The sequence below is a fragment of the Lissotriton helveticus genome, chromosome 6, assembly GCF_964261635.1.
Source record: "Lissotriton helveticus chromosome 6, aLisHel1.1, whole genome shotgun sequence".
Classification (NCBI taxonomy): Eukaryota; Metazoa; Chordata; class Amphibia; order Caudata; family Salamandridae; genus Lissotriton; species Lissotriton helveticus.
In genome coordinates this window covers 1,087,764,484-1,087,789,483 of record NC_136067.1, presented here as the reverse complement: position 1 = coordinate 1,087,789,483, position 25,000 = coordinate 1,087,764,484, and the positions used below count along the sequence as shown (strand labels likewise).

General features: G+C 45.6%; 25 non-coding genes across 25 annotated transcripts; 12 read left to right on the top strand and 13 right to left on the bottom strand.

Moving 5' to 3' along the window:
- Positions 1–882: 882 nt before the first annotated feature.
- On the bottom strand, positions 883–989 carry LOC144764740 (U6 spliceosomal RNA). Its single transcript, XR_013596772.1, has one exon. It is a non-coding gene; the product is annotated as a U6 spliceosomal RNA (small nuclear RNA).
- A 728-nt stretch (positions 990–1,717) lies between these two features.
- Positions 1,718–1,790, top strand: TRNAR-ACG (transfer RNA arginine (anticodon ACG)). Its single transcript has one exon. It is a non-coding gene; the product is annotated as a tRNA-Arg (tRNA).
- A 1,035-nt stretch (positions 1,791–2,825) lies between these two features.
- On the bottom strand, positions 2,826–2,932 carry LOC144764738 (U6 spliceosomal RNA). Its single transcript, XR_013596771.1, has one exon. It is a non-coding gene; the product is annotated as a U6 spliceosomal RNA (small nuclear RNA).
- Positions 2,933–3,662: 730 nt separating this feature from the next.
- TRNAR-ACG (transfer RNA arginine (anticodon ACG)) lies at positions 3,663–3,735 on the top strand. Its single transcript has one exon. It is a non-coding gene; the product is annotated as a tRNA-Arg (tRNA).
- A 1,015-nt stretch (positions 3,736–4,750) lies between these two features.
- Positions 4,751–4,857, bottom strand: LOC144764737 (U6 spliceosomal RNA). The gene has a single exon (XR_013596770.1). It is a non-coding gene; the product is annotated as a U6 spliceosomal RNA (small nuclear RNA).
- A 728-nt stretch (positions 4,858–5,585) lies between these two features.
- On the top strand, positions 5,586–5,658 carry TRNAR-ACG (transfer RNA arginine (anticodon ACG)). Its single transcript has one exon. It is a non-coding gene; the product is annotated as a tRNA-Arg (tRNA).
- Positions 5,659–6,683: 1,025 nt separating this feature from the next.
- On the bottom strand, positions 6,684–6,790 carry LOC144764736 (U6 spliceosomal RNA). The gene has a single exon (XR_013596769.1). It is a non-coding gene; the product is annotated as a U6 spliceosomal RNA (small nuclear RNA).
- A 728-nt stretch (positions 6,791–7,518) lies between these two features.
- TRNAR-ACG (transfer RNA arginine (anticodon ACG)) lies at positions 7,519–7,591 on the top strand. The gene has a single exon. It is a non-coding gene; the product is annotated as a tRNA-Arg (tRNA).
- A 1,015-nt stretch (positions 7,592–8,606) lies between these two features.
- LOC144764735 (U6 spliceosomal RNA) lies at positions 8,607–8,713 on the bottom strand. Its single transcript, XR_013596768.1, has one exon. It is a non-coding gene; the product is annotated as a U6 spliceosomal RNA (small nuclear RNA).
- Positions 8,714–9,441: 728 nt separating this feature from the next.
- Positions 9,442–9,514, top strand: TRNAR-ACG (transfer RNA arginine (anticodon ACG)). The gene has a single exon. It is a non-coding gene; the product is annotated as a tRNA-Arg (tRNA).
- A 1,025-nt stretch (positions 9,515–10,539) lies between these two features.
- Positions 10,540–10,646, bottom strand: LOC144764734 (U6 spliceosomal RNA). The gene has a single exon (XR_013596767.1). It is a non-coding gene; the product is annotated as a U6 spliceosomal RNA (small nuclear RNA).
- Positions 10,647–11,374: 728 nt separating this feature from the next.
- On the top strand, positions 11,375–11,447 carry TRNAR-ACG (transfer RNA arginine (anticodon ACG)). Its single transcript has one exon. It is a non-coding gene; the product is annotated as a tRNA-Arg (tRNA).
- A 1,025-nt stretch (positions 11,448–12,472) lies between these two features.
- LOC144764733 (U6 spliceosomal RNA) lies at positions 12,473–12,579 on the bottom strand. Its single transcript, XR_013596766.1, has one exon. It is a non-coding gene; the product is annotated as a U6 spliceosomal RNA (small nuclear RNA).
- A 1,828-nt stretch (positions 12,580–14,407) lies between these two features.
- LOC144764920 (U6 spliceosomal RNA) lies at positions 14,408–14,514 on the bottom strand. The gene has a single exon (XR_013596944.1). It is a non-coding gene; the product is annotated as a U6 spliceosomal RNA (small nuclear RNA).
- A 734-nt stretch (positions 14,515–15,248) lies between these two features.
- TRNAR-ACG (transfer RNA arginine (anticodon ACG)) lies at positions 15,249–15,321 on the top strand. Its single transcript has one exon. It is a non-coding gene; the product is annotated as a tRNA-Arg (tRNA).
- A 1,019-nt stretch (positions 15,322–16,340) lies between these two features.
- LOC144764732 (U6 spliceosomal RNA) lies at positions 16,341–16,447 on the bottom strand. The gene has a single exon (XR_013596765.1). It is a non-coding gene; the product is annotated as a U6 spliceosomal RNA (small nuclear RNA).
- A 728-nt stretch (positions 16,448–17,175) lies between these two features.
- TRNAR-ACG (transfer RNA arginine (anticodon ACG)) lies at positions 17,176–17,248 on the top strand. The gene has a single exon. It is a non-coding gene; the product is annotated as a tRNA-Arg (tRNA).
- Positions 17,249–18,273: 1,025 nt separating this feature from the next.
- On the bottom strand, positions 18,274–18,380 carry LOC144764731 (U6 spliceosomal RNA). The gene has a single exon (XR_013596764.1). It is a non-coding gene; the product is annotated as a U6 spliceosomal RNA (small nuclear RNA).
- A 728-nt stretch (positions 18,381–19,108) lies between these two features.
- Positions 19,109–19,181, top strand: TRNAR-ACG (transfer RNA arginine (anticodon ACG)). The gene has a single exon. It is a non-coding gene; the product is annotated as a tRNA-Arg (tRNA).
- A 1,025-nt stretch (positions 19,182–20,206) lies between these two features.
- LOC144764919 (U6 spliceosomal RNA) lies at positions 20,207–20,313 on the bottom strand. Its single transcript, XR_013596943.1, has one exon. It is a non-coding gene; the product is annotated as a U6 spliceosomal RNA (small nuclear RNA).
- Positions 20,314–21,047: 734 nt separating this feature from the next.
- Positions 21,048–21,120, top strand: TRNAR-ACG (transfer RNA arginine (anticodon ACG)). Its single transcript has one exon. It is a non-coding gene; the product is annotated as a tRNA-Arg (tRNA).
- A 1,019-nt stretch (positions 21,121–22,139) lies between these two features.
- LOC144764730 (U6 spliceosomal RNA) lies at positions 22,140–22,246 on the bottom strand. The gene has a single exon (XR_013596763.1). It is a non-coding gene; the product is annotated as a U6 spliceosomal RNA (small nuclear RNA).
- Positions 22,247–22,974: 728 nt separating this feature from the next.
- Positions 22,975–23,047, top strand: TRNAR-ACG (transfer RNA arginine (anticodon ACG)). Its single transcript has one exon. It is a non-coding gene; the product is annotated as a tRNA-Arg (tRNA).
- A 1,025-nt stretch (positions 23,048–24,072) lies between these two features.
- On the bottom strand, positions 24,073–24,179 carry LOC144764729 (U6 spliceosomal RNA). Its single transcript, XR_013596762.1, has one exon. It is a non-coding gene; the product is annotated as a U6 spliceosomal RNA (small nuclear RNA).
- Positions 24,180–24,907: 728 nt separating this feature from the next.
- On the top strand, positions 24,908–24,980 carry TRNAR-ACG (transfer RNA arginine (anticodon ACG)). Its single transcript has one exon. It is a non-coding gene; the product is annotated as a tRNA-Arg (tRNA).
- Positions 24,981–25,000: the final 20 nt, after the last annotated feature.

Here is a 25,000-nt window from a genome sequence, read left to right as displayed (position 1 = left end):
TAGTTAAACGTTTCCCATTTGCTGCTGGACTCTACATGACGGCCGTCACGTGGTGTGCTGCTTTTGTATTTCAACATGGGTCCCTGATTCTCTTAACTACATAAAAAAGCTTGTTGACAAAAGTGTGTGTGCGCGCGAGGATCTGTGGACGGAGGCAGGTGTGTGCAATTGAATGCTTACCCATTTACATTTGTGAGAGGGACAAACCAACTCCTTGTGGGCTGCAGGCTTACAACTGGTAGCCCCAGTAGCCATGCAGAACCACAGTTAAGGAGAGAGAGGAAGTTGGTCCATTATTAGAGAAGAACCATGATCATCTTGCCCTGCTACCTTCTTCCCCTCTCAGCCACGATCGATCGGCCAAGACCTCTCTATTAGGGCGGAGGGTGAACATTTCTTGGACCTCAGAAACTTAGGGATGTAGACCCAATATGTCCTCCAAGCGCCTAGAGACCTGGTGCCCAATCTGGCATGGTGTTTTTCAGCATACCCGACCAATCTGGTTGCAAGGCAGATTTTAACAGTACTGCTGAAAAGGGACTCCCAGGCATCCCGGAGGCCATCATTTGCATAGGCCCTGCCCTTCTCTTTATCCTGCTTCCCACAAAGCAACTCATCACTAGCAGCAGTATAGATTTGGAGGTGGTGAAGAATAATGACAGGGAGGCTGAAAAAGAGAAAGAAAAGTCCCAGAAGTCCAGCAGGCTTCCTTGTAAAATGCTGCTGGACATAGAGCGCACCTTCTTTACTGCAAGGCAAATACATTAAAAATGTTGAGGAGAGACAATTTAAAAATACATATTACATGACACAGGACTGGAACCTGCTTTATTATTTCAATAAGTCTTGAAAACAAAGAAGATTTCTCTCCTAAAAGCTGTTAAAAATATGGAACGCTTCACGAATTTGCGTGTCATCCTTGCGCAGGGGCCATGCTAATCTTCTCTGTATCGTTCCAATTTTAGTATATGTGCTGCCGAAGCGAGCACACTTTATTGATGAACTGACAATGTTTATAAACTCTCTAAATCCACAGTCTCTAGACATAGGGTGGCCTGGCAGAGATGCTCAGATGGCCAGTAAGCATTCAAATCTGAGCCAATGGGCAAAAATGTATGAAGAGTAGCAATCCATTATTCTTCACTGCATTCGTGGTCCAAGACTTCACACACCGTAAGTATGTAGATTATGCCAGGGTTGCAAAGGCTCATGGTTTGGGCTACAGACAAGGAGCATTGTGACATCACGCTGCCTGTGGAACTTTGATATTAAAGGCGAAACAGCTGCACAGTAGGTTAGGTGAAGTGCTCTGAGTGTGGAAAGGCAGCATGCTTGGGTCCCTGGACAAGGTGAGCCTACGACAAGGTGTCTGAATTTTAACCCCTATTGTAATATTAAACTCCCTTTTGTTGTACCCGCCTACTTACTAAGGAGTTCACAAGCTCAGCCCCACACAGACCTGGAGCTGATTATGTTAACCCAGAGTATTTAAGAAACTGAGCCTGATCTAAAAGATTTTCTCGGATCTAGGACCATTTTGCCTAGCTTTTAGGTCCTTCCTTCTCCTAAAGTCCTTTGTACAACTTAGGAAAACCTCACAGAACAGACTTTCAGGTGGTCAGATGGGTTTCCTTGTGCCTTCACACACACACACACACACACACACACACACGCTTTCTAGCCCTCTTAAGGACAAAAAGATAGGTGCGAATACATAGGGCCAGTGGCGCAATGGATAACGCGTCTGACTACGGATCAGAAGATTGTAGGTTTGACTCCTATCTGGCTCGGAAGGGTTGTAGGTCTCTTTTTCATTATGTTCCTGTGGTATTCTTATTTACCTCAGACTTAATGTAGGTTCAATATTCTCCAGCAGGACTCATCCAGCAGTTGTTCCACGGTAGAGCTGCAGTAATAGGACCACGGCTAGTTAAACGTTTCCCATTTGCTGCTGGACTCTACATGACGGCCGTCACGTGGTGTGCTGCTTTTGTATTTCAACATGGGTCCCTGATTCTCTTAACTACATAAAAAAGCTTGTTGACAAAAGTGTGTGTGCCCGCGAGGGTCTGTGGACGCAGGCAGGTGTGTGCAATTGAATGCTTACCCATTTACATTTGTGAGAGGGACAAACCAACTCCTTGTGGGCTGCAGGCTTACAACTGGTAGCCCCAGTAGCCAGGCAGAACCACAGTTAAGGAGAGAGAGGAAGTTGGTCCATTATTAGAGAAGAACCATGAGCATCTTGCCCTGCTACCTTCTTCCCCTCTCAGCCACGATCGGCCACGATCGGCCACGATCGGCCACGATCTCTCTATTAGGGCGGAGGGTGAACATTTCTTGGACCTCAGAAACTTAGGGATGTAGACCCAATATGTCCTCCAAGCGCCTAGAGACCTGGTGCCCAATCTGGCATGGTGTTTTTCAGCATACCCGACCAATCTGGTTGCAAGGCAGATTTTAACAGTACTGCTGAAAAGGGACTCCCAGGCATCCCGGAGGCCATCATTTGCATAGGCCCTGCCCTTCTCTTTATCCTGCTTCCCACAAAGCAACTCATCACTAGCAGCAGTATAGATTTGGAGGTGGTGAAGAATAATGACAGGGAGGCTGAAAAAGAGAAAGAAAAGTCCCAGAAGTCCAGCAGGCTTCCTTGTAAAATGCTGCTGGACATAGAGCGCACCTTCTTTACTGCAAGGCAAATACATTAAAAATGTTGAGGAGAGACAATTTAAAAATACATATTACATGACACAGGACTGGAACCTGCTTTATTATTTCAATAAGTCTTGAAAACAAAGAAGATTTCTCTCCTAAAAGCTGTTAAAAATATGGAACGCTTCACGAATTTGCGTGTCATCCTTGCGCAGGGGCCATGCTAATCTTCTCTGTATCGTTCCAATTTTAGTATATGTGCTGCCGAAGCGAGCACACTTTATTGATGAACTGACAATGTTTATAAACTCTCTAAATCCACAGTCTCTAGACATAGGGTGGCCTGGCAGAGATGCTCAGATGGCCAGTAAGCATTCAAATCTGAGCCAATGGGCAAAAATGTATGAAGAGTAGCAATCCATTATTCTTCACTGCATTCGTGGTCCAAGACTTCACACACCGTAAGTATGTAGATTATGCCAGGGTTGCAAAGGCTCATGGTTTGGGCTACAGACAAGGAGCATTGTGACATCACGCTGCCTGTGGAACTTTGATATTAAAGGCGAAACAGCTGCACAGTAGGTTAGGTGAAGTGCTCTGAGTGTGGAAAGGCAGCATGCTTGGGTCCCTGGACAAGGTGAGCCTACGACAAGGTGTCTGAATTTTAACCCCTATTGTAATATTAAACTCCCTTTTGTTGTACCCGCCTACTTACTAAGGAGTTCACAAGCTCAGCCCCACACAGACCTGGAGCTGATTATGTTAACCCAGAGTATTTAAGAAACTGAGCCTGATCTAAAAGATTTTCTCGGATCTAGGACCATTTTGCCTAGCTTTTAGGTCCTTCCTTCTCCTAAAGTCCTTTGTACAACTTAGGAAAACCTCACAGAACAGACTTTCAGGTGGTCAGATGGGTTTCCTTGTGCCTTCACACACACACACACACACACACACACACACACGCTTTCTAGCCCTCTTAAGGACAAAAAGATAGGTGCGAATACATAGGGCCAGTGGCGCAATGGATAACGCGTCTGACTACGGATCAGAAGATTGTAGGTTCGACTCCTATCTGGCTCGGAAGGGTTGTAGGTCTCTTTTTCATTATGTTCCTGTGGTATTCTTATTTACCTCAGACTTAATGTAGGTTCAATATTCTCCAGCAGGACTCATCCAGCAGTTGTTCCACGGTAGAGCTGCAGTAATAGGACCACGGCTAGTTAAACGTTTCCCATTTGCTGCTGGACTCTACATGACGGCCGTCACGTGGTGTGCTGCTTTTGTATTTCAACATGGGTCCCTGATTCTCTTAACTACATAAAAAAGCTTGTTGACAAAAGTGTGTGTGCGCGCGAGGATCTGTGGACGCAGGCAGGTGTGTGCAATTGAATGCTTACCCATTTACATTTGTGAGAGGGACAAACCAACTCCTTGTGGGCTGCAGGCTTACAACTGGTAGCCCCAGTAGCCATGCAGAACCACAGTTAAGGAGAGAGAGGAAGTTGGTCCATTATTAGAGAAGAACCATGATCATCTTGCCCTGCTACCTTCTTCCCCTCTCAGCCACGATCGGCCAAGACCTCTCTATTAGGGCGGAGGGTGAACATTTCTTGGACCTCAGAAACTTAGGGATGTAGACCCAATATGTCCTCCAAGCGCCTAGAGACCTGGTGCCCAATCTGGCATGGTGTTTTTCAGCATACCCGACCAATCTGGTTGCAAGGCAGATTTTAACAGTACTGCTGAAAAGGGACTCCCAGGCATCCCGGAGGCCATCATTTGCATAGGCCCTGCCCTTCTCTTTATCCTGCTTCCCACAAAGCAACTCATCACTAGCAGCAGTATAGATTTGGAGGTGGTGAAGAATAATGACAGGGAGGCTGAAAAAGAGAAAGAAAAGTCCCAGAAGTCCAGCAGGCTTCCTTGTAAAATGCTGCTGGACATAGAGCGCACCTTCTTTACTGCAAGGCAAATACATTAAAAATGTTGAGGAGAGACAATTTAAAAATACATATTACATGACACAGGACTGGAACCTGCTTTATTATTTCAATAAGTCTTGAAAACAAAGAAGATTTCTCTCCTAAAAGCTGTTAAAAATATGGAACGCTTCACGAATTTGCGTGTCATCCTTGCGCAGGGGCCATGCTAATCTTCTCTGTATCGTTCCAATTTTAGTATATGTGCTGCCGAAGCGAGCACACTTTATTGATGAACTGACAATGTTTATAAACTCTCTAAATCCACAGTCTCTAGACATAGGGTGGCCTGGCAGAGATGCTCAGATGGCCAGTAAGCATTCAAATCTGAGCCAATGGGCAAAAATGTATGAAGAGTAGCAATCCATTATTCTTCACTGCATTCGTGGTCCAAGACTTCACACACCGTAAGTATGTAGATTATGCCAGGGTTGCAAAGGCTCATGGTTTGGGCTACAGACAAGGAGCATTGTGACATCACGCTGCCTGTGGAACTTTGATATTAAAGGCGAAACAGCTGCACAGTAGGTTAGGTGAAGTGCTCTGAGTGTGGAAAGGCAGCATGCTTGGGTCCCTGGACAAGGTGAGCCTACGACAAGGTGTCTGAATTTTAACCCCTATTGTAATATTAAACTCCCTTTTGTTGTACCCGCCTACTTACTAAGGAGTTCACAAGCTCAGCCCCACACAGACCTGGAGCTGATTATGTTAACCCAGAGTATTTAAGAAACTGAGCCTGATCTAAAAGATTTTCTCGGATCTAGGACCATTTTGCCTAGCTTTTAGGTCCTTCCTTCTCCTAAAGTCCTTTGTACAACTTAGGAAAACCTCACAGAACAGACTTTCAGGTGGTCAGATGGGTTTCCTTGTGCCTTCACACACACACACACACACACACACACACACGCTTTCTAGCCCTCTTAAGGACAAAAAGATAGGTGCGAATACATAGGGCCAGTGGCGCAATGGATAACGCGTCTGACTACGGATCAGAAGATTGTAGGTTCGACTCCTATCTGGCTCGGAAGGGTTGTAGGTCTCTTTTTCATTATGTTCCTGTGGTATTCTTATTTACCTCAGACTTAATGTAGGTTCAATATTCTCCAGCAGGACTCATCCAGCAGTTGTTCCACGGTAGAGCTGCAGTAATAGGACCACGGCTAGTTAAACGTTTCCCATTTGCTGCTGGACTCTACATGACGGCCGTCACGTGGTGTGCTGCTTTTGTATTTCAACATGGGTCCCTGATTCTCTTAACTACATAAAAAAGCTTGTTGACAAAAGTGTGTGTGCGCGCGAGGGTCTGTGGACGCAGGCAGGTGTGTGCAATTGAATGCTTACCCATTTACATTTGTGAGAGGGACAAACCAACTCCTTGTGGGCTGCAGGCTTACAACTGGTAGCCCCAGTAGCCAGGCAGAACCACAGTTAAGGAGAGAGAGGAAGTTGGTCCATTATTAGAGAAGAACCATGAGCATCTTGCCCTGCTACCTTCTTCCCCTCTCAGCCACAATCGGCCACGATCGGCCAAGTCCTCTCTATTAGGGCGGAGGGTGAACATTTCTTGGACCTCAGAAACTTAGGGATGTAGACCCAATATGTCCTCCAAGCGCCTAGAGACCTGGTGCCCAATCTGGCATGGTGTTTTTCAGCATACCCGACCAATCTGGTTGCAAGGCAGATTTTAACAGTACTGCTGAAAAGGGACTCCCAGGCATCCCTGAGGCCATCATTTGCATAGGCCCTGCCCTTCTCTTTATCCTGCTTCCCACAAAGCAACTCATCACTAGCAGCAGTATAGATTTGGAGGTGGTGAAGAATAATGACAGGGAGGCTGAAAAAGAGAAAGAAAAGTCCCAGAAGTCCAGCAGGCTTCCTTGTAAAATGCTGCTGGACATAGAGCGCACCTTCTTTACTGCAAGGCAAATACATTAAAAATGTTGAGGAGAGACAATTTAAAAATACATATTACATGACACAGGACTGGAACCTGCTTTATTATTTCAATAAGTCTTGAAAACAAAGAAGATTTCTCTCCTAAAAGCTGTTAAAAATATGGAACGCTTCACGAATTTGCGTGTCATCCTTGCGCAGGGGCCATGCTAATCTTCTCTGTATCGTTCCAATTTTAGTATATGTGCTGCCGAAGCGAGCACACTGTATTGATGAACTGACAATGTTTATAAACTCTCTAAATCCACAGTCTCTAGACATAGGGTGGCCTGGCAGAGATGCTCAGATGGCCAGTAAGCATTCAAATCTGAGCCAATGGGCAAAAATGTATGAAGAGTAGCAATCCATTATTCTTCACTGCATTCGTGGTCCAAGACTTCACACACCGTAAGTATGTAGATTATGCCAGGGTTGCAAAGGCTCATGGTTTGGGCTACAGACAAGGAGCATTGTGACATCACGCTGCCTGTGGAACTTTGATATTAAAGGCGAAACAGCTGCACAGTAGGTTAGGTGAAGTGCTCTGAGTGTGGAAAGGCAGCATGCTTGGGTCCCTGGACAAGGTGAGCCTACGACAAGGTGTCTGAATTTTAACCCCTATTGTAATATTAAACTCCCTTTTGTTGTACCCGCCTACTTACTAAGGAGTTCACAAGCTCAGCCCCACACAGACCTGGAGCTGATTATGTTAACCCAGAGTATTTAAGAAACTGAGCCTGATCTAAAAGATTTTCTTGGATCTAGGACCATTTTGCCTAGCTTTTAGGTCCTTCCTTCTCCTAAAGTCCTTTGTACAACTTAGGAAAACCTCATAGAACAGACTTTCAGGTGGTCAGATGGGTTTCCTTGTGCCTTCACACACACACACACACACACACACACACACGCTTTCTAGCCCTCTTAAGGACAAAAAGATAGGTGCAAATACATAGGGCCAGTGGCGCAATGGATAACGCGTCTGACTACGGATCAGAAGATTGTAGGTTTGACTCCTATCTGGCTCAGAAGGGTTGTAGGTCTCTTTTTCATTATGTTCCTGTGGTATTCTTATTTACCTCAGACTTAATGTAGGTTCAATATTCTCCAGCAGGACTCATCCAGCAGTTGTTCCACGGTAGAGCTGCAGTAATAGGACCACGGCTAGTTAAACGTTTCCCATTTGCTGCTGGACTCTACATGACGGCCGTCACGTGGTGTGCTGCTTTTGTATTTCAACATGGGTCCCTGATTCTCTTAACTACATAAAAAAGCTTGTTGACAAAAGTGTGTGTGCGCGCGAGGGTCTGTGGACGCAGGCAGGTGTGTGCAATTGAATGCTTACCCATTTACATTTGTGAGAGGGACAAACCAACTCCTTGTGGGCTGCAGGCTTACAACTGGTAGCCCCAGTAGCCAGGCAGAAGCACAGTTAAGGAGAGAGAGGAAGTTGGTCCATTATTAGAGAAGAACCATGATCATCTTGCCCTGCTACCTTCTTCCCCTCTCAGCCACGATCGGCCAAGACCTCTCTATTAGGGCGGAGGGTGAACATTTCTTGGACCTCAGAAACTTAGGGATGTAGACCCAATATGTCCTCCAAGCGCCTAGAGACCTGGTGCCCAATCTGGCATGGTGTTTTTCAGCATACCCGACCAATCTGGTTGCAAGGCAGATTTTAACAGTACTGCTGAAAAGGGACTCCCAGGCATCCCGGAGGCCATCATTTGCATAGGCCCTGCCCTTCTCTTTATCCTGCTTCCCACAAAGCAACTCATCACTAGCAGCAGTATAGATTTGGAGGTGGTGAAGAATAATGACAGGGAGGCTGAAAAAGAGAAAGAAAAGTCCCAGAAGTCCAGCAGGCTTCCTTGTAAAATGCTGCTGGACATAGAGCGCACCTTCTTTACTGCAAGGCAAATACATTAAAAATGTTGAGGAGAGACAATTTAAAAATACATATTACATGACACAGGACTGGAACCTGCTTTATTATTTCAATAAGTCTTGAAAACAAAGAAGATTTCTCTCCTAAAAGCTGTTAAAAATATGGAACGCTTCACGAATTTGCGTGTCATCCTTGCGCAGGGGCCATGCTAATCTTCTCTGTATCGTTCCAATTTTAGTATATGTGCTGCCGAAGCGAGCACACTTTATTGATGAACTGACAATGTTTATAAACTCTCTAAATCCACAGTCTCTAGACATAGGGTGGCCTGGCAGAGATGCTCAGATGGCCAGTAAGCATTCAAATCTGAGCCAATGGGCAAAAATGTATGAAGAGTAGCAATCCATTATTCTTCACTGCATTCGTGGTCCAAGACTTCACACACCGTAAGTATGTAGATTATGCCAGGGTTGCAAAGGCTCATGGTTTGGGCTACAGACAAGGAGCATTGTGACATCACGCTGCCTGTGGAACTTTGATATTAAAGGCGAAACAGCTGCACAGTAGGTTAGGTGAAGTGCTCTGAGTGTGGAAAGGCAGCATGCTTGGGTCCCTGGACAAGGTGAGCCTACGACAAGGTGTCTGAATTTTAACCCCTATTGTAATATTAAACTCCCTTTTGTTGTACCCGCCTACTTACTAAGGAGTTCACAAGCTCAGCCCCACACAGACCTGGAGCTGATTATGTTAACCCAGAGTATTTAAGAAACTGAGCCTGATCTAAAAGATTTTCTCGGATCTAGGACCATTTTGCCTAGCTTTTAGGTCCTTCCTTCTCCTAAAGTCCTTTGTACAACTTAGGAAAACCTCACAGAACAGACTTTCAGGTGGTCAGATGGGTTTCCTTGTGCCTTCACACACACACACACACACACACACACACACGCTTTCTAGCCCTCTTAAGGACAAAAAGATAGGTGCGAATACATAGGGCCAGTGGCGCAATGGATAACGCGTCTGACTACGGATCAGAAGATTGTAGGTTCGACTCCTATCTGGCTCGGAAGGGTTGTAGGTCTCTTTTTCATTATGTTCCTGTGGTATTCTTATTTACCTCAGACTTAATGTAGGTTCAATATTCTCCAGCAGGACTCATCCAGCAGTTGTTCCACGGTAGAGCTGCAGTAATAGGACCACGGCTAGTTAAACGTTTCCCATTTGCTGCTGGACTCTACATGACGGCCGTCACGTGGTGTGCTGCTTTTGTATTTCAACATGGGTCCCTGATTCTCTTAACTACATAAAAAAGCTTGTTGACAAAAGTGTGTGTGCGCGCGAGGGTCTGTGGACGCAGGCAGGTGTGTGCAATTGAATGCTTACCCATTTACATTTGTGAGAGGGACAAACCAACTCCTTGTGGGCTGCAGGCTTACAACTGGTAGCCCCAGTAGCCAGGCAGAACCACAGTTAAGGAGAGAGAGGAAGTTGGTCCATTATTAGAGAAGAACCATGAGCATCTTGCCCTGCTACCTTCTTCCCCTCTCAGCCACAATCGGCCACGATCGGCCAAGACCTCTCTATTAGGGCGGAGGGTGAACATTTCTTGGACCTCAGAAACTTAGGGATGTAGACCCAATATGTCCTCCAAGCGCCTAGAGACCTGGTGCCCAATCTGGCATGGTGTTTTTCAGCATACCCGACCAATCTGGTTGCAAGGCAGATTTTAACAGTACTGCTGAAAAGGGACTCCCAGGCATCCCTGAGGCCATCATTTGCATAGGCCCTGCCCTTCTCTTTATCCTGCTTCCCACAAAGCAACTCATCACTAGCAGCAGTATAGATTTGGAGGTGGTGAAGAATAATGACAGGGAGGCTGAAAAAGAGAAAGAAAAGTCCCAGAAGTCCAGCAGGCTTCCTTGTAAAATGCTGCTGGACATAGAGCGCACCTTCTTTACTGCAAGGCAAATACATTAAAAATGTTGAGGAGAGACAATTTAAAAATACATATTACATGACACAGGACTGGAACCTGCTTTATTATTTCAATAAGTCTTGAAAACAAAGAAGATTTCTCTCCTAAAAGCTGTTAAAAATATGGAACGCTTCACGAATTTGCGTGTCATCCTTGCGCAGGGGCCATGCTAATCTTCTCTGTATCGTTCCAATTTTAGTATATGTGCTGCCGAAGCGAGCACACTGTATTGATGAACTGACAATGTTTATAAACTCTCTAAATCCACAGTCTCTAGACATAGGGTGGCCTGGCAGAGATGCTCAGATGGCCAGTAAGCATTCAAATCTGAGCCAATGGGCAAAAATGTATGAAGAGTAGCAATCCATTATTCTTCACTGCATTCGTGGTCCAAGACTTCACACACCGTAAGTATGTAGATTATGCCAGGGTTGCAAAGGCTCATGGTTTGGGCTACAGACAAGGAGCATTGTGACATCACGCTGCCTGTGGAACTTTGATATTAAAGGCGAAACAGCTGCACAGTAGGTTAGGTGAAGTGCTCTGAGTGTGGAAAGGCAGCATGCTTGGGTCCCTGGACAAGGTGAGCCTACGACAAGGTGTCTGAATTTTAACCCCTATTGTAATATTAAACTCCCTTTTGTTGTACCCGCCTACTTACTAAGGAGTTCACAAGCTCAGCCCCACACAGACCTGGAGCTGATTATGTTAACCCAGAGTATTTAAGAAACTGAGCCTGATCTAAAAGATTTTCTTGGATCTAGGACCATTTTGCCTAGCTTTTAGGTCCTTCCTTCTCCTAAAGTCCTTTGTACAACTTAGGAAAACCTCATAGAACAGACTTTCAGGTGGTCAGATGGGTTTCCTTGTGCCTTCACACACACACACACACACACACACACACACGCTTTCTAGCCCTCTTAAGGACAAAAAGATAGGTGCAAATACATAGGGCCAGTGGCGCAATGGATAACGCGTCTGACTACGGATCAGAAGATTGTAGGTTTGACTCCTATCTGGCTCAGAAGGGTTGTAGGTCTCTTTTTCATTATGTTCCTGTGGTATTCTTATTTACCTCAGACTTAATGTAGGTTCAATATTCTCCAGCAGGACTCATCCAGCAGTTGTTCCACGGTAGAGCTGCAGTAATAGGACCACGGCTAGTTAAACGTTTCCCATTTGCTGCTGGACTCTACATGACGGCCGTCACGTGGTGTGCTGCTTTTGTATTTCAACATGGGTCCCTGATTCTCTTAACTACATAAAAAAGCTTGTTGACAAAAGTGTGTGTGCGCGCGAGGGTCTGTGGACGCAGGCAGGTGTGTGCAATTGAATGCTTACCCATTTACATTTGTGAGAGGGACAAACCAACTCCTTGTGGGCTGCAGGCTTACAACTGGTAGCCCCAGTAGCCAGGCAGAAGCACAGTTAAGGAGAGAGAGGAAGTTGGTCCATTATTAGAGAAGAACCATGAGCATCTTGCCCTGCTACCTTCTTCCCCTCTCAGCCACGATCGGCCACGATCGGCCAAGACCTCTCTATTAGGGCGGAGGGTGAACATTTCTTGGACCTCAGAAACTTAGGGATGTAGACCCAATATGTCCTCCAAGCGCCTAGAGACCTGGTGCCCAATCTGGCGTGGTGTTTTTCAGCATACCCGACCAATCTGGTTGCAAGGCAGATTTTAACAGTACTGCTGAAAAGGGACTCCCAGGCATCCCTGAGGCCATCATTTGCATAGGCCCTGCCCTTCTCTTTATCCTGCTTCCCACAAAGCAACGCATCACTAGCAGCAGTATAGATTTGGAGGTGGTGAAGAATAATGACCGGGAGGCTGAAAAAGAGAAAGAAAAGTCCCAGAAGTCCAGCAGGCTTCCTTGTAAAATGCTGCTGGACATAGAGCGCACCTTCTTTACTGCAAGGCAAATACATTAAAAATGTTGAGGAGAGACAATTTAAAAATACATATTACATGACACAGGACTGGAACCTGCTTTATTATTTCAATAAGTCTTGAAAACAAAGAAGATTTCTCTCCTAAAAGCTGTTAAAAATATGGAACGCTTCACGAATTTGCGTGTCATCCTTGCGCAGGGGCCATGCTAATCTTCTCTGTATCGTTCCAATTTTAGTATATGTGCTGCCGAAGCGAGCACACTGTATTGATGAACTGACAATGTTTATAAACTCTCTAAATCCACAGTCTCTAGACATAGGGTGGCCTGGCAGAGATGCTCAGATGGCCAGTAAGCATTCAAATCTGAGCCAATGGGCAAAAATATATGAAGAGTAGCAATCCATTATTCTTCACTGCATTCGTGGTCCAAGACTTCACACACCGTAAGTATGTAGATTATGCCAGGGTTGCAAAGGCTCATGGTTTGGGCTACAGACAAGGAGCATTGTGACATCACGCTGCCTGTGGAACTTTGATATTAAAGGCGAAACAGCTGCACAGTAGGTTAGGTGAAGTGCTCTGAGTGTGGAAAGGCAGCATGCTTGGGTCCCTGGACAAGGTGAGCCTACGACAAGGTGTCTGAATTTTAACCCCTATTGTAATATTAAACTCCCTTTTGTTGTACCCGCCTACTTACTAAGGAGTTCACAAGCTCAGCCCCACACAGACCTGAAGCTGATTATGTTAACCCAGAGTATTTAAGAAACTGAGCCTGATCTAAAAGATTTTCTTGGATCTAGGACCATTTTGCCTAGCTTTTAGGTCCTTCCTTCTCCTAAAGTCCTTTGTACAACTTAGGAAAACCTCATAGAACAGACTTTCAGGTGGTCAGATGGGTTTCCTTGTGCCTTCACACACACACACACACACACACACACACACACGCTTTCTAGCCCTCTTAAGGACAAAAAGATAGGTGCAAATACATAGGGCCAGTGGCACAATGGATAACGCGCCTGACTACGGATCAGAAGATTGTAGGTTCGACTCCTATCTGGCTCGGAAGGGTTGTAGGTCTCTTTTTCATTATGTTCCTGTGGTATTCTTATTTACCTCAGACTTAATGTAGGTTCAATATTCTCCAGCAGGACTCATCCAGCAGTTGTTCCACGGTAGAGCTGCAGTAATAGGACCACGGCTAGTTAAACGTTTCCCATTTGCTGCTGGACTCTACATGACGGCCGTCACGTGGTGTGCTGCTTTTGTATTTCAACATGGGTCCCTGATTCTCTTAACTACATAAAAAAGCTTGTTGACAAAAGTGTGTGTGCGCGCGAGGGTCTGTGGACGCAGGCAGGTGTGTGCAATTGAATGCTTACCCATTTACATTTGTGAGAGGGACAAACCAACTCCTTGTGGGCTGCAGGCTTACAACTGGTAGCCCCAGTAGCCAGGCAGAACCACAGTTAAGGAGAGAGAGGAAGTTGGTCCATTATTAGAGAAGAACCATGAGCATCTTGCCCTGCTACCTTCTTCCCCTCTCAGCCACGATCGGCCACGATCGGCCAAGACCTCTCTATTAGGGCGGAGGGTGAACATTTCTTGGACCTCAGAAACTTAGGGATGTAGACCCAATATGTCCTCCAAGCGCCTAGAGACCTGGTGCCCAATCTGGCGTGGTGTTTTTCAGCATACCCGACAAATCTGGTTGCAAGGCAGATTTTAACAGTACTGCTGAAAAGGGACTCCCAGGCATCCCTGAGGCCATCATTTGCATAGGCCCTGCCCTTCTCTTTATCCTGCTTCCCACAAAGCAACTCATCACTAGCAGCAGTATAGATTTGGAGGTGGTGAAGAATAATGACAGGGAGGCTGAAAAAGAGAAAGAAAAGTCCCAGAAGTCCAGCAGGCTTCCTTGTAAAATGCTGCTGGACATAGAGCGCCCCTTCTTTACTGCAAGGCAAATACATTAAAAATGTTGAGGAGAGACAATTTAAAAATACATATTACATGACACAGGACTGGAACCTGCTTTATTATTTCAATAAGTCTTGAAAACAAAGAAGATTTCTCTCCTAAAAGCTGTTAAAAATATGGAACGCTTCACGAATTTGCGTGTCATCCTTGCGCAGGGGCCATGCTAATCTTCTCTGTATCGTTCCAATTTTAGGATATGTGCTGCCGAAGCGAGCACACTGTATTGATGAACTGACAATGTTTATAAACTCTCTAAATCCACAGTCTCTAGACATAGGGTGGCCTGGCAGAGATGCTCAGATGGCCAGTAAGCATTCAAATCTGAGCCAATGGGCAAAAATGTATGAAGAGTAGCAATCCATTATTCTTCACTGCATTCGTGGTCCAAGACTTCACACACCGTAAGTATGTAGATTATGCCAGGGTTGCAAAGGCTCATGGTTTGGGCTACAGACAAGGAGCATTGTGACATCACGCTGCCTGTGGAACTTTGATATTAAAGGCGAAACAGCTGCACAGTAGGTTAGGTGAAGTGCTCTGAGTGTGGAAAGGCAGCATGCTTGGGTCCCTGGACAAGGTGAGCCTACGACAAGGTGTCTGAATTGTAACCCCTATTGTAATATTAAACTCCCTTTTGTTGTACCCGCCTACTTACTAAGGAGTTCACAAGCTCAGCCCCACACAGACCTGGAGCTGATTATGTTAACCCAGAGTATTTAAGAAACTGAGCCTGATCTAAAAGATTTTCTTGGATCTAGGACCATTTTGCCTAGCTTTTAGGTCCTTCCTTCTCCTAAAGTCCTTTGTACAACTTAGGAAAACCTCATAGAACAGACTTTCAGGTGGTCAGATGGGTTTCCTTGTGCCTTCACACACACACACACACACACACACACACACACACACGCTTTCTAGCCCTCTTAAGGACAAAAAGATAGGTGCAAATACATAGGGCCAGTGGCGCAATGGATAACGCGTCTGACTACGGATCAGAAGATTGTAGGTTCGACTCCTATCTGGCTTGGAAGGGTTGTAGGTCTCTTTTTCATTATGTTCCTGTGGTATTCTTATTTACCTCAGACTTAATGTAGGTTCAATATTCTCCAGCAGGACTCATCCAGCAGTTGTTCCACGGTAGAGCTGCAGTAATAGGACCACGGCTAGTTAAACGTTTCCCATTTGCTGCTGGACTCTACATGACGGCCGTCACGTGGTGTGCTGCTTTTGTATTTCAACATGGGTCCCTGATTCTCTTAACTACATAAAAAAGCTTGTTGACAAAAGTGTGTGTGCGCGCGAGGATCTGTGGACGCAGGCAGGTGTGTGCAATTGAATGCTTACCCATTTACATTTGTGAGAGGGACAAACCAACTCCTTGTGGGCTGCAGGCTTACAACTGGTAGCCCCAGTAGCCATGCAGAACCACAGTTAAGGAGAGAGAGGAAGTTGGTCCATTATTAGAGAAGAACCATGATCATCTTGCCCTGCTACCTTCTTCCCCTCTCAGCCACGATCGATCGGCCAAGACCTCTCTATTAGGGCGGAGGGTGAACATTTCTTGGACCTCAGAAACTTAGGGATGTAGACCCAATATGTCCTCCAAGCGCCTAGAGACCTGGTGCCCAATCTGGCATGGTGTTTTTCAGCATACCCGACCAATCTGGTTGCAAGGCAGATTTTAACAGTACTGCTGAAAAGGGACTCCCAGGCATCCCGGAGGCCATCATTTGCATAGGCCCTGCCCTTCTCTTTATCCTGCTTCCCACAAAGCAACTCATCACTAGCAGCAGTATAGATTTGGAGGTGGTGAAGAATAATGACAGGGAGGCTGAAAAAGAGAAAGAAAAGTCCCAGAAGTCCAGCAGGCTTCCTTGTAAAATGCTGCTGGACATAGAGCGCACCTTCTTTACTGCAAGGCAAATACATTAAAAATGTTGAGGAGAGACAATTTAAAAATACATATTACATGACACAGGACTGGAACCTGCTTTATTATTTCAATAAGTCTTGAAAACAAAGAAGATTTCTCTCCTAAAAGCTGTTAAAAATATGGAACGCTTCACGAATTTGCGTGTCATCCTTGCGCAGGGGCCATGCTAATCTTCTCTGTATCGTTCCAATTTTAGTATATGTGCTGCCGAAGCGAGCACACTTTATTGATGAACTGACAATGTTTATAAACTCTCTAAATCCACAGTCTCTAGACATAGGGTGGCCTGGCAGAGATGCTCAGATGGCCAGTAAGCATTCAAATCTGAGCCAATGGGCAAAAATGTATGAAGAGTAGCAATCCATTATTCTTCACTGCATTCGTGGTCCAAGACTTCACACACCGTAAGTATGTAGATTATGCCAGGGTTGCAAAGGCTCATGGTTTGGGCTACAGACAAGGAGCATTGTGACATCACGCTGCCTGTGGAACTTTGATATTAAAGGCGAAACAGCTGCACAGTAGGTTAGGTGAAGTGCTCTGAGTGTGGAAAGGCAGCATGCTTGGGTCCCTGGACAAGGTGAGCCTACGACAAGGTGTCTGAATTTTAACCCCTATTGTAATATTAAACTCCCTTTTGTTGTACCCGCCTACTTACTAAGGAGTTCACAAGCTCAGCCCCACACAGACCTGGAGCTGATTATGTTAACCCAGAGTATTTAAGAAACTGAGCCTGATCTAAAAGATTTTCTCGGATCTAGGACCATTTTGCCTAGCTTTTAGGTCCTTCCTTCTCCTAAAGTCCTTTGTACAACTTAGGAAAACCTCACAGAACAGACTTTCAGGTGGTCAGATGGGTTTCCTTGTGCCTTCACACACACACACACACACACACACACACACGCTTTCTAGCCCTCTTAAGGACAAAAAGATAGGTGCGAATACATAGGGCCAGTGGCGCAATGGATAACGCGTCTGACTACGGATCAGAAGATTGTAGGTTCGACTCCTATCTGGCTCGGAAGGGTTGTAGGTCTCTTTTTCATTATGTTCCTGTGGTATTCTTATTTACCTCAGACTTAATGTAGGTTCAATATTCTCCAGCAGGACTCATCCAGCAGTTGTTCCACGGTAGAGCTGCAGTAATAGGACCACGGCTAGTTAAACGTTTCCCATTTGCTGCTGGACTCTACATGACGGCCGTCACGTGGTGTGCTGCTTTTGTATTTCAACATGGGTCCCTGATTCTCTTAACTACATAAAAAAGCTTGTTGACAAAAGTGTGTGTGCCCGCGAGGGTCTGTGGACGCAGGCAGGTGTGTGCAATTGAATGCTTACCCATTTACATTTGTGAGAGGGACAAACCAACTCCTTGTGGGCTGCAGGCTTACAACTGGTAGCCCCAGTAGCCAGGCAGAACCACAGTTAAGGAGAGAGAGGAAGTTGGTCCATTATTAGAGAAGAACCATGAGCATCTTGCCCTGCTACCTTCTTCCCCTCTCAGCCACGATCGGCCACGATCGGCCACGATCTCTCTATTAGGGCGGAGGGTGAACATTTCTTGGACCTCAGAAACTTAGGGATGTAGACCCAATATGTCCTCCAAGCGCCTAGAGACCTGGTGCCCAATCTGGCATGGTGTTTTTCAGCATACCCGACCAATCTGGTTGCAAGGCAGATTTTAACAGTACTGCTGAAAAGGGACTCCCAGGCATCCCGGAGGCCATCATTTGCATAGGCCCTGCCCTTCTCTTTATCCTGCTTCCCACAAAGCAACTCATCACTAGCAGCAGTATAGATTTGGAGGTGGTGAAGAATAATGACAGGGAGGCTGAAAAAGAGAAAGAAAAGTCCCAGAAGTCCAGCAGGCTTCCTTGTAAAATGCTGCTGGACATAGAGCGCACCTTCTTTACTGCAAGGCAAATACATTAAAAATGTTGAGGAGAGACAATTTAAAAATACATATTACATGACACAGGACTGGAACCTGCTTTATTATTTCAATAAGTCTTGAAAACAAAGAAGATTTCTCTCCTAAAAGCTGTTAAAAATATGGAACGCTTCACGAATTTGCGTGTCATCCTTGCGCAGGGGCCATGCTAATCTTCTCTGTATCGTTCCAATTTTAGTATATGTGCTGCCGAAGCGAGCACACTTTATTGATGAACTGACAATGTTTATAAACTCTCTAAATCCACAGTCTCTAGACATAGGGTGGCCTGGCAGAGATGCTCAGATGGCCAGTAAGCATTCAAATCTGAGCCAATGGGCAAAAATGTATGAAGAGTAGCAATCCATTATTCTTCACTGCATTCGTGGTCCAAGACTTCACACACCGTAAGTATGTAGATTATGCCAGGGTTGCAAAGGCTCATGGTTTGGGCTACAGACAAGGAGCATTGTGACATCACGCTGCCTGTGGAACTTTGATATTAAAGGCGAAACAGCTGCACAGTAGGTTAGGTGAAGTGCTCTGAGTGTGGAAAGGCAGCATGCTTGGGTCCCTGGACAAGGTGAGCCTACGACAAGGTGTCTGAATTTTAACCCCTATTGTAATATTAAACTCCCTTTTGTTGTACCCGCCTACTTACTAAGGAGTTCACAAGCTCAGCCCCACACAGACCTGGAGCTGATTATGTTAACCCAGAGTATTTAAGAAACTGAGCCTGATCTAAAAGATTTTCTCGGATCTAGGACCATTTTGCCTAGCTTTTAGGTCCTTCCTTCTCCTAAAGTCCTTTGTACAACTTAGGAAAACCTCACAGAACAGACTTTCAGGTGGTCAGATGGGTTTCCTTGTGCCTTCACACACACACACACACACACACACACACACGCTTTCTAGCCCTCTTAAGGACAAAAAGATAGGTGCGAATACATAGGGCCAGTGGCGCAATGGATAACGCGTCTGACTACGGATCAGAAGATTGTAGGTTCGACTCCTATCTGGCTCGGAAGGGTTGTAGGTCTCTTTTTCATTATGTTCCTGTGGTATTCTTATTTACCTCAGACTTAATGTAGGTTCAATATTCTCCAGCAGGACTCATCCAGCAGTTGTTCCACGGTAGAGCTGCAGTAATAGGACCACGGCTAGTTAAACGTTTCCCATTTGCTGCTGGACTCTACATGACGGCCGTCACGTGGTGTGCTGCTTTTGTATTTCAACATGGGTCCCTGATTCTCTTAACTACATAAAAAAGCTTGTTGACAAAAGTGTGTGTGCGCGCGAGGGTCTGTGGACGCAGGCAGGTGTGTGCAATTGAATGCTTACCCATTTACATTTGTGAGAGGGACAAACCAACTCCTTGTGGGCTGCAGGCTTACAACTGGTAGCCCCAGTAGCCAGGCAGAACCACAGTTAAGGAGAGAGAGGAAGTTGGTCCATTATTAGAGAAGAACCATGAGCATCTTGCCCTGCTACCTTCTTCCCCTCTCAGCCACAATCGGCCACGATCGGCCAAGACCTCTCTATTAGGGCGGAGGGTGAACATTTCTTGGACCTCAGAAACTTAGGGATGTAGACCCAATATGTCCTCCAAGCGCCTAGAGACCTGGTGCCCAATCTGGCATGGTGTTTTTCAGCATACCCGACCAATCTGGTTGCAAGGCAGATTTTAACAGTACTGCTGAAAAGGGACTCCCAGGCATCCCTGAGGCCATCATTTGCATAGGCCCTGCCCTTCTCTTTATCCTGCTTCCCACAAAGCAACTCATCACTAGCAGCAGTATAGATTTGGAGGTGGTGAAGAATAATGACAGGGAGGCTGAAAAAGAGAAAGAAAAGTCCCAGAAGTCCAGCAGGCTTCCTTGTAAAATGCTGCTGGACATAGAGCGCACCTTCTTTACTGCAAGGCAAATACATTAAAAATGTTGAGGAGAGACAATTTAAAAATACATATTACATGACACAGGACTGGAACCTGCTTTATTATTTCAATAAGTCTTGAAAACAAAGAAGATTTCTCTCCTAAAAGCTGTTAAAAATATGGAACGCTTCACGAATTTGCGTGTCATCCTTGCGCAGGGGCCATGCTAATCTTCTCTGTATCGTTCCAATTTTAGGATATGTGCTGCCGAAGCGAGCACACTGTATTGATGAACTGACAATGTTTATAAACTCTCTAAATCCACAGTCTCTAGACATAGGGTGGCCTGGCAGAGATGCTCAGATGGCCAGTAAGCATTCAAATCTGAGCCAATGGGCAAAAATGTATGAAGAGTAGCAATCCATTATTCTTCACTGCATTCGTGGTCCAAGACTTCACACACCGTAAGTATGTAGATTATGCCAGGGTTGCAAAGGCTCATGGTTTGGGCTACAGACAAGGAGCATTGTGACATCACGCTGCCTGTGGAACTTTGATATTAAAGGCGAAACAGCTGCACAGTAGGTTAGGTGAAGTGCTCTGAGTGTGGAAAGGCAGCATGCTTGGGTCCCTGGACAAGGTGAGCCTACGACAAGGTGTCTGAATTGTAACCCCTATTGTAATATTAAACTCCCTTTTGTTGTACCCGCCTACTTACTAAGGAGTTCACAAGCTCAGCCCCACACAGACCTGGAGCTGATTATGTTAACCCAGAGTATTTAAGAAACTGAGCCTGATCTAAAAGATTTTCTTGGATCTAGGACCATTTTGCCTAGCTTTTAGGTCCTTCCTTCTCCTAAAGTCCTTTGTACAACTTAGGAAAACCTCATAGAACAGACTTTCAGGTGGTCAGATGGGTTTCCTTGTGCCTTCACACACACACACACACACACACACACACACACACACGCTTTCTAGCCCTCTTAAGGACAAAAAGATAGGTGCAAATACATAGGGCCAGTGGCGCAATGGATAACGCGTCTGACTACGGATCAGAAGATTGTAGGTTCGACTCCTATCTGGCTTGGAAGGGTTGTAGGTCTCTTTTTCATTATGTTCCTGTGGTATTCTTATTTACCTCAGACTTAATGTAGGTTCAATATTCTCCAGCAGGACTCATCCAGCAGTTGTTCCACGGTAGAGCTGCAGTAATAGGACCACGGCTAGTTAAACGTTTCCCATTTGCTGCTGGACTCTACATGACGGCCGTCACGTGGTGTGCTGCTTTTGTATTTCAACATGGGTCCCTGATTCTCTTAACTACATAAAAAAGCTTGTTGACAAAAGTGTGTGTGCGCGCGAGGATCTGTGGACGCAGGCAGGTGTGTGCAATTGAATGCTTACCCATTTACATTTGTGAGAGGGACAAACCAACTCCTTGTGGGCTGCAGGCTTACAACTGGTAGCCCCAGTAGCCATGCAGAACCACAGTTAAGGAGAGAGAGGAAGTTGGTCCATTATTAGAGAAGAACCATGATCATCTTGCCCTGCTACCTTCTTCCCCTCTCAGCCACGATCGATCGGCCAAGACCTCTCTATTAGGGCGGAGGGTGAACATTTCTTGGACCTCAGAAACTTAGGGATGTAGACCCAATATGTCCTCCAAGCGCCTAGAGACCTGGTGCCCAATCTGGCATGGTGTTTTTCAGCATACCCGACCAATCTGGTTGCAAGGCAGATTTTAACAGTACTGCTGAAAAGGGACTCCCAGGCATCCCGGAGGCCATCATTTGCATAGGCCCTGCCCTTCTCTTTATCCTGCTTCCCACAAAGCAACTCATCACTAGCAGCAGTATAGATTTGGAGGTGGTGAAGAATAATGACAGGGAGGCTGAAAAAGAGAAAGAAAAGTCCCAGAAGTCCAGCAGGCTTCCTTGTAAAATGCTGCTGGACATAGAGCGCACCTTCTTTACTGCAAGGCAAATACATTAAAAATGTTGAGGAGAGACAATTTAAAAATACATATTACATGACACAGGACTGGAACCTGCTTTATTATTTCAATAAGTCTTGAAAACAAAGAAGATTTCTCTCCTAAAAGCTGTTAAAAATATGGAACGCTTCACGAATTTGCGTGTCATCCTTGCGCAGGGGCCATGCTAATCTTCTCTGTATCGTTCCAATTTTAGTATATGTGCTGCCGAAGCGAGCACACTTTATTGATGAACTGACAATGTTTATAAACTCTCTAAATCCACAGTCTCTAGACATAGGGTGGCCTGGCAGAGATGCTCAGATGGCCAGTAAGCATTCAAATCTGAGCCAATGGGCAAAAATGTATGAAGAGTAGCAATCCATTATTCTTCACTGCATTCGTGGTCCAAGACTTCACACACCGTAAGTATGTAGATTATGCCAGGGTTGCAAAGGCTCATGGTTTGGGCTACAGACAAGGAGCATTGTGACATCACGCTGCCTGTGGAACTTTGATATTAAAGGCGAAACAGCTGCACAGTAGGTTAGGTGAAGTGCTCTGAGTGTGGAAAGGCAGCATGCTTGGGTCCCTGGACAAGGTGAGCCTACGACAAGGTGTCTGAATTTTAACCCCTATTGTAATATTAAACTCCCTTTTGTTGTACCCGCCTACTTACTAAGGAGTTCACAAGCTCAGCCCCACACAGACCTGGAGCTGATTATGTTAACCCAGAGTATTTAAGAAACTGAGCCTGATCTAAAAGATTTTCTCGGATCTAGGACCATTTTGCCTAGCTTTTAGGTCCTTCCTTCTCCTAAAGTCCTTTGTACAACTTAGGAAAACCTCACAGAACAGACTTTCAGGTGGTCAGATGGGTTTCCTTGTGCCTTCACACACACACACACACACACACACACACACGCTTTCTAGCCCTCTTAAGGACAAAAAGATAGGTGCGAATACATAGGGCCAGTGGCGCAATGGATAACGCGTCTGACTACGGATCAGAAGATTGTAGGTTCGACTCCTATCTGGCTCGGAAGGGTTGTAGGTCTCTTTTTCATTATGTTCCTGTGGTATTCTTATTTACCTCAGACTTAATGTAGGTTCAATATTCTCCAGCAGGACTCATCCAGCAGTTGTTCCACGGTAGAGCTGCAGTAATAGGACCACGGCTAGTTAAACGTTTCCCATTTGCTGCTGGACTCTACATGACGGCCGTCACGTGGTGTGCTGCTTTTGTATTTCAACATGGGTCCCTGATTCTCTTAACTACATAAAAAAGCTTGTTGACAAAAGTGTGTGTGCCCGCGAGGGTCTGTGGACGCAGGCAGGTGTGTGCAATTGAATGCTTACCCATTTACATTTGTGAGAGGGACAAACCAACTCCTTGTGGGCTGCAGGCTTACAACTGGTAGCCCCAGTAGCCAGGCAGAACCACAGTTAAGGAGAGAGAGGAAGTTGGTCCATTATTAGAGAAGAACCATGAGCATCTTGCCCTGCTACCTTCTTCCCCTCTCAGCCACGATCGGCCACGATCGGCCACGATCTCTCTATTAGGGCGGAGGGTGAACATTTCTTGGACCTCAGAAACTTAGGGATGTAGACCCAATATGTCCTCCAAGCGCCTAGAGACCTGGTGCCCAATCTGGCATGGTGTTTTTCAGCATACCCGACCAATCTGGTTGCAAGGCAGATTTTAACAGTACTGCTGAAAAGGGACTCCCAGGCATCCCGGAGGCCATCATTTGCATAGGCCCTGCCCTTCTCTTTATCCTGCTTCCCACAAAGCAACTCATCACTAGCAGCAGTATAGATTTGGAGGTGGTGAAGAATAATGACAGGGAGGCTGAAAAAGAGAAAGAAAAGTCCCAGAAGTCCAGCAGGCTTCCTTGTAAAATGCTGCTGGACATAGAGCGCACCTTCTTTACTGCAAGGCAAATACATTAAAAATGTTGAGGAGAGACAATTTAAAAATACATATTACATGACACAGGACTGGAACCTGCTTTATTATTTCAATAAGTCTTGAAAACAAAGAAGATTTCTCTCCTAAAAGCTGTTAAAAATATGGAACGCTTCACGAATTTGCGTGTCATCCTTGCGCAGGGGCCATGCTAATCTTCTCTGTATCGTTCCAATTTTAGTATATGTGCTGCCGAAGCGAGCACACTTTATTGATGAACTGACAATGTTTATAAACTCTCTAAATCCACAGTCTCTAGACATAGGGTGGCCTGGCAGAGATGCTCAGATGGCCAGTAAGCATTCAAATCTGAGCCAATGGGCAAAAATGTATGAAGAGTAGCAATCCATTATTCTTCACTGCATTCGTGGTCCAAGACTTCACACACCGTAAGTATGTAGATTATGCCAGGGTTGCAAAGGCTCATGGTTTGGGCTACAGACAAGGAGCATTGTGACATCACGCTGCCTGTGGAACTTTGATATTAAAGGCGAAACAGCTGCACAGTAGGTTAGGTGAAGTGCTCTGAGTGTGGAAAGGCAGCATGCTTGGGTCCCTGGACAAGGTGAGCCTACGACAAGGTGTCTGAATTTTAACCCCTATTGTAATATTAAACTCCCTTTTGTTGTACCCGCCTACTTACTAAGGAGTTCACAAGCTCAGCCCCACACAGACCTGGAGCTGATTATGTTAACCCAGAGTATTTAAGAAACTGAGCCTGATCTAAAAGATTTTCTCGGATCTAGGACCATTTTGCCTAGCTTTTAGGTCCTTCCTTCTCCTAAAGTCCTTTGTACAACTTAGGAAAACCTCACAGAACAGACTTTCAGGTGGTCAGATGGGTTTCCTTGTGCCTTCACACACACACACACACACACACACACACACGCTTTCTAGCCCTCTTAAGGACAAAAAGATAGGTGCGAATACATAGGGCCAGTGGCGCAATGGATAACGCGTCTGACTACGGATCAGAAGATTGTAGGTTCGACTCCTATCTGGCTCGGAAGGGTTGTAGGTCTCTTT